Source organism: Pleurodeles waltl, chromosome 12 (genome assembly GCF_031143425.1).
Source record: "Pleurodeles waltl isolate 20211129_DDA chromosome 12, aPleWal1.hap1.20221129, whole genome shotgun sequence".
NCBI lineage: Eukaryota > Metazoa > Chordata > Amphibia > Caudata > Salamandridae > Pleurodeles > Pleurodeles waltl.
In genome coordinates this window covers 459,733,326-459,745,466 of record NC_090451.1, presented here as the reverse complement: position 1 = coordinate 459,745,466, position 12,141 = coordinate 459,733,326, and positions in this window count along the sequence as shown.

The following is a 12,141-nucleotide window of genomic DNA, read 5'->3' as shown; positions in this document are numbered from 1 at the left end:
TAAATGCCCTGGAGGACTCTTTTTTAGACCTGCCACTCTCGGCTTCGGGGAAGAGGGTGGCGGTTTGGTATTGGGAAATATTAGAAACTTTGGATGAGAACTTTGACCTACCAAGCAAGCTATGGGGCAAGGTGATGCCAGGCGACAAGATTGGGTTATGGTGGAAGAAGTCGTATACGACATTGTATGAAGTAGTGAAGCCGGCCCCATTAAGGAAAAACCATCTTTATACTCTACATAGAGCATACATATCTCCGGCAAAACTGTCCAAATTTAAGAAGGGGGAGGTGATCAAGTGTCCGAAATGTGGCGGGTTAGGAGCAACGGATATACACATGTTCTGGGACTGCCCCGCCATCCGGTTGTTTTGGGAGGAGGTTTTTAGGGCATTATCATCTATGTTAGGCTGGAAAATTAATGTATCTCTCCCATTAATTATATTTGGGCAGCTCCAGGATGAGGGGATATGGAAAAGGGTGAACAAAACCAATCGTTCATTTGTGTTCTATGTAATTGTGCTGGGTCGGAATGAAATCTGTAAAAAATGGTTGAAGGAGCACTCCCCGAGCTATACAGACTGGTTGAATGCTGCTCTTCGTGCGGCAAATATGGACCTAAATGTGCAGGGCTTAAAAAAAAGCGTAGAAATGTGGTCACCATTATTAAATTGGCAGGGAATAGCCTAAATCTGCTCCCCTGCTAAGTTTGCTGCTGGGTATCTATGTGAAACTGTCCCAATGATCTTTTCCTTGCCTCAGTCCAATGATTAAGCACCGTTTGATGCCTCGGCAGGTCGGTTTAGGCGGACCGGGAGTTACAAAGGTGCACCCCCTGACTTGAGTCTCTCTTCTTAGTCAAGAGGGCGAAAAAGGTTACAGGAACGAAGAGGTGTCTCAGTAGGCTGGGCTGAATGAGGACAAAAAAAACAAAAAAAATAGTGTATATATATATTTTTTTTTGCATACTTGATTTTAATATATTACAATGGTTACACTAATTTCCTTTTGTCTTTGCATTCTTCTGGCGGGGTTGGGGGGTGTCACTATCATGTATTAATATGTATTAGTGTATGTGTTGTATTGGGTGAGGGTGGGGGTGGGGGTGTTGCGTGTGTTTGTCCCAGTTTTTTCCCTCCCCCCTCCGCTGTGTCGTAGGTGCAGTACTCACCGTGGTCTTCACCGCCAGCATTCGTGCTCCTGGGAGAGGAGCAGGAAGGCGATCGCAGGGAGAATTTGGAGATCTGGCTCCATGGTGTCCTAGTTCCTCGTGGGGTGTGTAGAGGTGAACGTTTTCCCTTTGGAATCCTGTTTCTGCCATGTTTTCACCCGCAGTGAATCCACCCCGGAAAAGGTGGCGGATTGGCCTGTTGTGATACTGTGGGCAGTACGTTGTCCTCCGCCTGTCTGTTGGCGGTGTCCGCCGCGCTGTTTGTTTGTACCGCCGTGGCGGTCAGAGTGTTGAAGTGGCTGTCTTTCACACCGACCGCCAGGGTTGTAATGACCACCTATGTCTATGTTCCAATTCACTAGAAATAGCTATATTGGCACCAGAGTGGAGATAATTACTAGTTGGCACCGTCTAATTTGAAAACAACTGAAAAAAAAGAGATATGTGTTCAGATTAGAGCTCACATTAACCAGCCTTTGCCATTGCAAAGATTTGTTATTATGTTAGAATTCTTGTATCATCAGAAACCTCACCCAAAACCACTGACTACATGTGTGATTGGACAGACATAGACCCAGCAGAATACATTCTGATAGTTTCAGCTGGGGATGAAACCAAGGATTTTCAAATTCTTCACAGGTCCTGTTAAAACAATTCACCATGATGAGGGTTTCTTATACCTGGACCTCTTAGGTAGCCTTGGAATTTTTAGAAAGGAGAAAAGACCAATATGGGATGGTTTTACCATCAATCTTGATAAAAATTATTATTGTAAGAGGCATCATAAGAGGGACTTACCAACCAATCAGGTAATGATGCCTGATAATAAATTTTCATATTGAGGAGTGCCAACCCTCCTTCCTCAGAATGTAACTGAATTGCCTGCATTTTGAGTCTGGGTTCCTTTCTCTGCCAGATCAATTTTAAATTTTGCTATTCACTAACTGAAAAACAAGACTGTAGAATCCTAATCAAAATGTTTGCAAATAGAAATAATAATAACGGGAGAATGCTCATTTTAACCAAGGCATCCCAACCCATAATTGTCATGGAAAGATTTTGCCATTGACTTAAGAGCATATGAATTTTGTTTAGTGTTGTTTTTAAATTTAGTGCATACAAATCCTCTAATTTAGAAGTACTCTGGATTCCAAAATATCTTATGGACGAAGTAGGGGAGTATTGGGTCTGCATTTCAAGCTGCAAAATATCTGGAGAGCAGTTAAAACGAAGGGTCTCTGACTTAGCATGATTAATCCTGTAGCCCCCTTACTTTGAGAATTTTATTATTTGTGAAAATATGCAAAATATATTCGCTTTATCAGTGGCCAAGTAAAGGATCATGTAGTTGGCAAAAAGTTTCAGTTCAGCTGCCTCTTCCTCAGGAGATAAAAATATTGTGGTTGTGACAAATGACAGAAGATAGTGGTTCAATGAACAAAGAGAACAAAATAGGGGAAAGGGAGCAGCCTTGATACATTCCAGGGCTTATACTAATATTCCATAAACATACGCCATTTATGATTATTAACACCTTAGCATTAAGGTATAGATTTTTCAATACTTGGATAAACCTAGATGGGAAAGCAAATTTTGAAAAGACTGTGAAGAGGACATTCCACTGGACTCAATCAAATGCTTTCTCTGTGTCTAGAATTATATTAGCTGCCTTAGTTCTCTGTACTGTGAAATAATCTATCGCCTAAATTAAGTAGTGTGTGCTGGTTGCCATCTTTTGACCTTAGAAAATTCTATTCTGTACATTGTGAATACTCGATGGAACTACTAAGGCCAGAGGATTTGCTAAGATTTTAGTAAGTAGCTTATAGTCACAAATGAGAAGACTGATATGCCATAAGAATTCGCATCCTTCTCTGCCTTGCCCTTCTTCAGGAACCTGGCAATTACTGATTCGGTGAAGGCATTTGGAATTTTACCTCCCATCAGGATTCGACTGAAGGATTTATTCAATTGTGGAGGAAACAGCTTACATACTTCAGCAGGTACCCCGTAATTGCTGCTAGCTTTTGCACTGTGGGAAGTGTTGAGAGCCCGCACAATGTCTGCTAAGGTAAATGGATTAAGCAAAGCTTCCCCCAGATCTGAAGCTATTACAGGTATAATAATCGCCCCCTAACCATTTTTTGCTGCCTCTGGGGCAGTGTTATGAGATTCAGAGTAAAGACTTGTTTAGTTGTTGTGAAAGGTGTCAATTTTCCTTGGGGTTGGGTTATAAGTCTGTTTGAATTTGAATCTTGAATCTGCTTAGTGAGATTGATATTGGATCTATTCTTAACTACCAGGACATACATTTGCCAATATGTTCATTATCTTTGTATCTTTTTTGCAGAATTGTTTTATGGTTAAATATCTCCCTTGAAATGAAATGATCCTGGAGGTTATATCAGGCCTGAGCCATTTCACTCCGTTCTGAAGGATGGTGTATAGGTCGCTATTGCCTGATATAAAACTAATTGTAGTTGCTGATATTTATTCTCCGCTATCCGCCTCAGTTCTGCAAGAAAGGATATCTCCTATAAAGAAAGCTTTCAATTCAGCCCAGACTTAAAAATTGGTGGCTGTACCAGTATTCCACTATAGGAAAACCTCTGGGGTCTACCGCACTTGGCCAACCCATTGGCCATTGACTAAAAGAGACTTGTCAAAAATCCATCTAGGTTTCTCACGCCACTGATCTGGTAGATGAAGATTCTCTGTGATTATCTAATGATCTGAGAATGGTCTCAGATTGGGCTCTATGAAGCATGTGTGTGACGAAAAAATATCAATAGGACATGAGTTGAACCTTTTCGACGGGCAGGTGTAAAGTATGCCCTTTGGATGCTCGCTATGCCAAGTCTCCACCAAAGCTAGATCTTGTATCAACCGCTGGAAATATTGACCGATTTCTTTTTGTTCTGGAGTTTGTGTGAGATGACTCTAAAGTGATGTCAAGGAGTATATTAGAATTGCCTCCTATCAGCAAAGGCCCTGATTCCCCTTTTGTGATACTATATAGGGTTTTGAGAGTCTGAAGCGAATCCTCAATAGGGCCATATTAGCTCACCAAATTTATTGGTTGACTCGAAACCTTTATCTGGACCAAGATCTACCTAGGTAAAATAAAATAGCAACCACCCCTTAATAGCAGAGTTGGAGAAAGCATAGAACGCATGCTGAATATAGCCAGGGACATTTAATGGAGGGGCACCATAGTCGTCTAAACCAAGCTAACATTGCCCTAGACTTGAATGTATTATTAGGACCATTGGCATTTCATGAATAATTTCTTACTCAGCTACAAATCATGATATACAGTTAAAAATAATAAGCTCATCTTTCTTAGAAACCCCTCACCAAATCTATTAGTACCTCTGTTCCATTTTTTTGTGGTTTCCATACACCCACACATGTATCCTTATCAAACTCATACCCTCACCTTATTCCCAACACTCTCTTTCCTTTCCCCTGCCCTCTCTCCTTCAAAGAGTTTTACCCAAGGAACCTCACTCACCTGGGGTCCACAAATGGGGGATGCCCTTGACCTATCCCTCCCTCCCTCTCCTTTGTGGAGAGCCTTGGTATGGCACCCAGAAATCATCCTCCGGGGGTGGCCACCACTTCATAGTAAGCTACAGCAAGCTCATCATTGGCAAGGGGTTTATTCAGAGATCTTGCTTATACATTACTGTCTCATTCTTCACCAAACTGTGAACAGGGGTCCATAGCCATTCTGATCACTTTGCACATTTCTCTGCAGCTGCTGTAGGAGTTTTTTGGCTTGCTTCACAGATCCCAATACATGAAATTGTCCTTCAAAGAGAACTTCCAATTTAGACTGTTGCACTGCAGCAGCTTGGATGCCTTACTTTTTTAAAACTTCCAGCATAGATTTAAATTCTCATAGACAACAGACTGCTGCTGTGGACATGTCTGCAAAAATTGTGAATCAAAACTTATCAATCCTTTGGAGTCCCTTTGACTTGATAGCCTCTGATAGAATTTTCTCTTTCATACAAAAGTCCACGAAGTTAACCATAACTGTGCAAGGATATCTGGCATTTAATGACTGAGAGGAAAGAACTATATAGGCCAGCATAATAGAGAATTCCTCCATCTTGGGCTGAATATCAGGGAGGAACTATTGCTGAATCAAGTCTGAAAATAATTTTATTGGACCTTGCCCAGTTTCTCACCCCTCTGAAATGCCTGTAAAACGTAGAGTCGAATGACGGGACCTATTTTCTATCCCTTCAAGCTTCATCTGGATTTCCAACATCTCATGAATGTATTTGGCAATTTGGGTCTTAGAGCATTTTTGAAAGTCCTCCAGATCTGAAATACATTGCTCAGCTTGTATTAATCTTAAATTGATTTGGAGCAGGTTGTCATTAGAATTCCCCAGCTGCATTTGTATTTCTCTATGGGCCTTCTCTTGAGCAATGTTTATCACCCTTATTTCTCATAGAATCAAGTGACTCATGAATTTTGCTCTCATTTATGGGGGTTCTCCATCTTGAACAGACCCTACCATTGCAGACTGAAAAGTGCTCTCTAGTACTTGTGCTGGTTGAAAGATTGGAGACTCTTGGTTCAGCAAAGTTTTTTGTGCACCATTCCCTTCTTGAGGTCCCAGAAATACTTGCGTAGCGTTGGGGTCTGGCTATATTAACTTCTTTATTTTCTCCGTGCCTCCCCCATGAACAGTAGATGAGTTTTATTCCCTCCCAATATTAATTTCACAATTTTGGGACCAAATAGAGGAAATAGGAGTTCTCAGTGAGTATTTGGGACTTCCTGTGCTTGAGTCAAATTACTGACAGATTAGGTGTACTGTTGTGATGAAGGGCTCACTCCTTTAGGAGGATTTGTCCCCTGAAGTGGTACTGTGAAAATTGTTTGCTAGTAATCTGAGCCCAAACCTTAACTGCATCTTATTAAAATCTTCCTTAGTATCCTGGGGGTGGGAGAAGGGGTTCAGTAAAAAAACCTTCAGAGGTGCTTGAATTAGCTGTCCGACTGCAAACTCCCTTCCAGCCATGTTGCTGAATATAGTACTTCTGCCTGCTTGCCGGGTCCATACTTTTAGAGCCTCCTAGCATGGACTGGTTGTGGTGGGCTCTTGTAATCTTTTCTACTTTTGTTAATTTTATGGGAGTTCGTACTCTCCCTGCTGCCTCCTGAACAGAGTGCCGCTTTATTAGAAACACACCTTGAGGGGGCGTTATCTGTAGTTCTGTTTCGAAGAGCCAGGGCCTGCTCACCCCTACATACTTATGTCTACTCTAGTGTAATGTCATTATAACCCTTATATCTCTAAGATTCAAAGTAAGATGCAGCAAGACCACTTTGTTGCTTTGGACTTCATGATTAGCACATCTGCAGGTGAGATGCTGCAGAGTGAATTCTCTCCAGGTAAGTGGCTGTGAGGAGCATGACGTGGACCTTAAGTGGTCGGGTGTGGAGGAGCCTGAGCACAACAAACCACACATGCATCTAAGAGGGCCACTTCTGCAGTCACTCAGGCCACTACCGTACTCTAGGGTGCACCTAACATACCCCTCCAAGGTTGCCAAATCTGTTATATATGGTTGTGGGGCAAATTGAAAATGAGGTGAAAAGAACAGCCCCACTCAAGTGCTGGATCACCCCTGCCACACTGTACTGCAAACCCCTCACCTCGCATCGCCTCAGAAGCTGTGTTGAAGCTCGAGCAGCAATCCAGCCAGCTGTACCTTCACCAGAAACGCCAGCACCATAGACAATTGGGCATATATCGCTGGGGAGTATCAGAGCTAGTACAGCAATCCCTTCCACCAGTACAGGCCTCCAGCTACCTTTTCACACAGCAGTGGCAGCCTCTGGAAACAGCTTCTTAGAGCATGGTGGGAGCTCCCAGTGCCGTCCTGAATAGACAGTCCCACTGAAGCAAAATTGTTGAAAAGAGATCTCAATCCTAGGGTTGGCTTCTCTAACCTCTCTAAAATCAGATTGAGGGACTCATTTAATAATGGGGCCCTGCAATGGTTGTACACAGCATTGCAAGTGGAACAGAGACACCATTGCAGCTATAGACATAAGGCCGTTGAACAGGTTAATGGTACACCGAAATCCAGATTGGCAAAGGTGTGTTCTTCAACATCCTTAAAATGGCCTGATGCTTTGCCCCTTGTGTTGATGAGTCTTCACAGTGTACCTGATCGGAGGACGGGACCGTTTCCTAATAAGATTATCATGGGCAGAGCTACGAGATTGCCAGCTATACCTGCAGATGCACTTGTGAACATTACAGATGATATAATCCTTGATTACTGCAAAGGGCTAGCTGACGTGGTACATTCTTTGTCTCATCAGGTCGGAGCAGCCACCTGGTGCATCAGGAACAGTACCTTGATGTGAAACCTGGCGACTGGGTCCTGGTGAAAAAACACATAAGGAAGATGTGTGGAGCTTAATTGGCATGGGCCGTAAGAAGTAATCTTGGTGACAATAATAGCTGTTAAATGTGGAGGTCTCCCTAGCTGGATACAGGCTTCCCATACTTGCAGAGTTGAGGGTGTCCTTGATGTGACAACACCTGTCCAGAAATAATGGTGGTGACAGAGAGATAATGGGAGCAGGTTAGTCAAGCTGTTGGGGGATCAAAGAGAATCTGAAACAGCGAATGCTCAGTCTGAGGTGGTTCTGGAGAGATCCACTGTTGAAATTGTGATGGAAGAGTCTCATCCTGCAGTAGCTAATGAGTTTAATTCAGAATCAGACCCTGATGAAGAACCTAGTGCTGTGAGAAAGCGAGTGGAAGCTGGAGACCGTTGGCCCAAAAGGCAAGATAGGAACTGAATGTACCCAAAGAGCTTGCGCCACAACTATTTCCAGAGGACACTGAGGATTCTGATCACAGTGAAAGTAAGATTGAATGATTGGCACTGAGGAGATCTGAAAGAACTAGAGTGCCTAGTCAGAAGTACTCTTCACCTTAATGGACATACTTTGCTGGCAGAGAAAGTTTTGGGAGTTTTGGGATAACGTTGCAGATCCATATGAACCTCCTTGAAATTAACATTGTGCTTGAATTCCATTTTGAGTTTTCTTTGCTGTTGGATAGAATGAGACATTTCATTCTGGATGTGATTATTAGTGAATTTGAACAGTGCCTTATGTAGAGACTTTGCATTGACTTTGTTAGGGAATTTAGAAGAGTACTGAAGTCTGAGTCTGCAGAAGGAAAGAGGTATGTCCTTTAGAAGAAAACAGAGTAGGACTAAGGAAGATTCATGAAGACCTTGTAAATAATTTCTTGGTACAGCACATGGACTTTACTTTGATGCCTTGCACAAGTGAGAATTAAGCGAATTATCTCTGGTGCTGCTGCTGCATTACACTCTACGATCTGATTTAAGAGAACTTATGGAAACTAATAAAACCTGTAGATGCAAATATTTATTAGGTGCACTGTTGAACGCTGCTGAAAGCGAAGAGGCTCTAGTCCTACTTTGCTGTCCATTGCCCTGACGTTACCAGTGTTCACATCCCGAACAACCCGCGACCACCCTGCTGCCCAGCCCCTGCCTCCGCACTCCGTGCAGGTAGAGCTCACGCCACCCGAACTGGCTGCCTGGAAGCGCTCGATTCAGGCGGTCTCTGCTTTACACTGGCGGACCTTCTCCTGGCTGGTGTCCAAACACGAGCCCTGCCTTGACCCCCAGCAATCTCATGCTCTTCAGAGTGCTAGCCCGAGGATCCTCTGTGGAGAAGCCGCGCTCCCCTCCGTACCGCCGACTGCTGCTTAGGTGAGAAAGCGAGAGGCATTTCCGGTTCCGGGTCCCAGGTCAGCAGCGCGAAGCCAGCGCGGAGCCAGCGCGTCGGAGCCAGCGCAGAAGTGCTGAAGCAGAGCGGTGCCGCACACAGCTCACCACCCGCACCGGTGAGCCTCCCAGTGCTCCTGGTGCTCCTGGTGCTCCTCCGGCCTCCGGATCACGGGATCGCTCTGTCCATAGCTCGCCTGTGAGCTGAGCTGGCACCGTTGCCCCCAGCACCCTGACAGCGTGTGCAGAAGACAGCACCCCCCCCCCTCCCCTCCCCCCCTCTCTGCGGACCCCCGCGGAAGCGGCCCGATCGCGGGTGCGGCTTGCGGGGGGAATAGGGGCACAGGGGCTCCTTTTCCTACAAATCTTTGGGTGGCAAGCAAGGACCCCTCAAGGACGGCACACCGGGCATCAGGCATCAGGCTTCAGGACACAGGCTACCGGCCCTCTGCTCCAGGTGCTCCAGGTGCTGCCCGTGACGTGACCCCCAGCAAGAGGCAAGAGGCAAGTGAGACAAGTGAGGCAAGTGAGCAACAGAGGGCGAAGGGGCCAAGAGGGGCAAGGAGGGCAACAGGGCGGAGGGAAGCTGGTCCAGGTTCTGGTATTGGTCTCACTGCCAGGGTGCACAGCACCCCCCATCCCGACCCACCCTGGTAAATCCACCAGGCAGCTCGTGGCCTCATCCCCCCCTCATCCCCCACCCCCTTTGCCCTGCTCCTCCACCCACCCTTGCACCTTGCCCAGGGCAGCAAGGGCCAGGAGCGGAAGGGACCAACACCGCCCAAAAAAGGGGGGGGTTCCAGAGACCGTAGCCTCTCCCAAGCATCACAGGATAACTGATTATTTCCCTACTGCTGGTACCATCGCCACCAGAAAAAGGGTCGACTCCCTGGCTCCAACCCAAACAAGTTTTGGGGAAATAACCTCACCCAGCCAAGACCGGCAACAGCAAGGAAGCAGCGAAAAGAAACTCAGAATGAATTCTCCTCCTCCCCCCCCCCATCGCCAACAGTAGTGATCAGGAAAAATCACCCTACGAAAGTAGACGCATCAAGTATAGTTCAGGACAATGCGATGCCAGCTACCCCTTCACCAGGATCCCTCTACAATCCTAGGCAAGACTTAACTCTATGTAATAAACCCCTAGACGCCACTAAGTACCAATGGACATCTAGTCCAGCGAAACTACCCATCCTGGACTCAGAACTGGTAGCAATCGCAGAACATTTAGAACAAGAATCTCAGGAAGGTGGCCCATTCTGTCAAAGTCCAAAACTTCACTCATTCCCAATGTATAACTGTGAAAAAGAAGAACAGGACCTCTGGGGTATAGAACAGGTCATCACAAATGGGTCAGTAGAAGCAGAAATAGTGACAGCCGCACATAAAGTCCCCCATAAAACAACAATAAACAAAGTACTATCAAGTGGTAACCAAGAGCCCGACTTAAAGTCACAAGCCCCTGTGGCAGTCAGGTCAGAAGAAATGTGGGCTGCAATCCTAAATTCAATGCAAACAACGGTCATGGCGCTGCAATTTAATTCAAATAAAATGGACATTCAAGTTGACTTGCTAAACACCCTGGCAGTATTTGTCTCCGGGATTGACAGTAAGTTGGAAAAATTAAACGCACTTATAACAAGGGCGCAAGTCACTCACTCTAATGACTTTACAATTTGTTCCTGTAAAGAGGTAGTAGAAAAGATATCTCAACTGCCGCAAATCTTAGAGGGAATACTTCAAGAAATCCGCTCCACCCGGAAGGATGAACATACATGGCCTAAACCACTCGCCACATGCTAAAATCTACTCTGAGGGAGCAGAAACAAAAAGAGCAGCAGCCCTTTTCCTCCCTAGCGCTCGCCGCATCGATTTTTAGTGAGGAGAGAATATTGGCTGACAGCCGCCAACTAGCAAGTGCCCATAGGGAACCCATGATGAATCATCCTCCGCTACAGTTCATCAATAAGCCTGGGAACCCTGAGTTTCCCACAACCTGGACCCTCTCTAAAAGAGAACGAAAGCGGGCAAGGAAGGGAAGGAAGTCCGCCCAACCCCATCAACTCAACTCATCAAAGGACCAGCAGAGCGCAAAACCAAAACCCATTACACCTGCGCTGCCTCCCCAACTAACACTGGTCAATAGGGGCAGCAAGTCTGCCATTAGTCAGAGGGAAGACGGCTATATGGAGCAAGACCCGCGCATAGAGCAAAATCAGTCACGTATAACAGACACAAATACCCTCCAGTTACTCTGGATTCCAGAATTCACCTCCAGGTCCCCCACAGATGTTCTTAATCGCTCTTCGATCTTAAGAATCAGAAAAGCCTTACCGGATCTTCAGTTTGTAGCCTCGGAGGACCTGGCAGCTATAAAATTTATCCAAGCAAGAGGCAACCAACACACGGATCCAACACTCACCATCTTCTCGGCACCAGATATCCCAAAGCGTATCTTGAAAAGAAAGGACCTATTGAAAGCCTGGGGCATTGAGGTAACCACCTACAAAGGAGACCGCTACCCAACTCCGTTACTAGCCTCACAATACCTGGAAACTCCCAAAGGCATATGGTCGTTTCTGAAAGGAGTACATCAGGCCGGCAGACCCATTGAAGAAAGGTGTAGTGAGGAGAATCCACCTAAGCAACCGCTGACAGTCCAAGTATGGAGAGAAGAAGGGAGGGAAAGAGTGGTCTTGGGGCAACAAAAGTATCCAGAAAGGGAACGGGTAGCGACGGTTTTACCCCCAAGACCGATGGGCAACAATTGAATTGGTAAGGATCAACCCGCACACAGCATTTTATCCATTTGCTCCTGGAACGTCGGTGGCCTACGGTCAAAACTGGAGGATCCTGCAGTAATAAATTTTTTCAGCTCCTTCGACATTTTACTCATACAGGAATCCTGGGCAATGGAATCAATACCGATAATCGGATTCATGGAATATCTTAGCCCAGCAACGAAAACAAATAGGCTTTGAAGGCCAAAGGGAGGCCTTGCCATTTATGTTAGCACCAGCCTTTTGGTAAAAATATCTGAGTATAAGGAGGAAGACCAACCTTTCCAATTTCTCCAGCTAGACGATTGGGGAAAAAACACTCAGGAGCCATTGATTCTGGTCAACACATACATCAATCCTAAAAATAAAAAAATTGAAGCAAACAAACT